The 574-nt window shown below is 42.2% G+C and overlaps 1 non-coding gene across 1 annotated transcript; it reads left to right on the forward strand.

Annotated features, from left to right (window-relative positions):
* Positions 1-158, forward strand: LOC122802959. Its single transcript, XR_006365031.1, has one exon. It is a non-coding gene; the product is annotated as a U1 spliceosomal RNA (small nuclear RNA).
* Positions 159-574: the final 416 nt, after the last annotated feature.

Here is a 574-nt window from a genome sequence, read left to right on the forward strand (position 1 = left end):
TTTGGCAGGGGAATACCACGATCAAGAAGGTGGTTTCCCCAGGGCGAGGCTCTTCCATTGCACACTTCGGTTGGGTTGACTCCTGTGATTTCCCCAAATGTGGGAAACTCAACTGCATAATTTATGGTAGTGGGGGACTGCGTTCGCGCACTTCCCTCAGTTTACGTTAATGAAATATTGGCTTTCTTTTCTTCTAGTGTGCCTGGGGGGTTTTTTTATCTTTTTTTACCACCCCTTACCTTTTCCTCCAGCGATGCATTTCTGTCTCTGCCCTTTGCACAAGGCTGTGCATGCATTTTTATCCTCCTTCCTTCTTTTTCTTCGTGCTCTTCTTTCTTGCTCTTCCTTTCTGTCTTTCTAACTATTCCATTTCAGGGCTGAAATAAAACATTTCACAGCTTTACCACAAAGGCTCATCCGCACTCTGCTGCACTTTGCTGGCAAGGAAAGCTTACTTTGCTTTTATGTTTTGCATTTTCTATCACTTTATTGCCTTTCCATATTTTCAATACTGTGCTTTCTTTTCTTTACCTTCTGCTTTACTTGCATTCTGCTTTAACAGCATATTAAAACT

The sequence above is a fragment of the Protopterus annectens genome, chromosome 5.part0, assembly GCF_019279795.1.
Source record: "Protopterus annectens isolate FY-2018-M chromosome 5.part0, PAN1.0, whole genome shotgun sequence".
Classification (NCBI taxonomy): Eukaryota; Metazoa; Chordata; order Ceratodontiformes; family Protopteridae; genus Protopterus; species Protopterus annectens.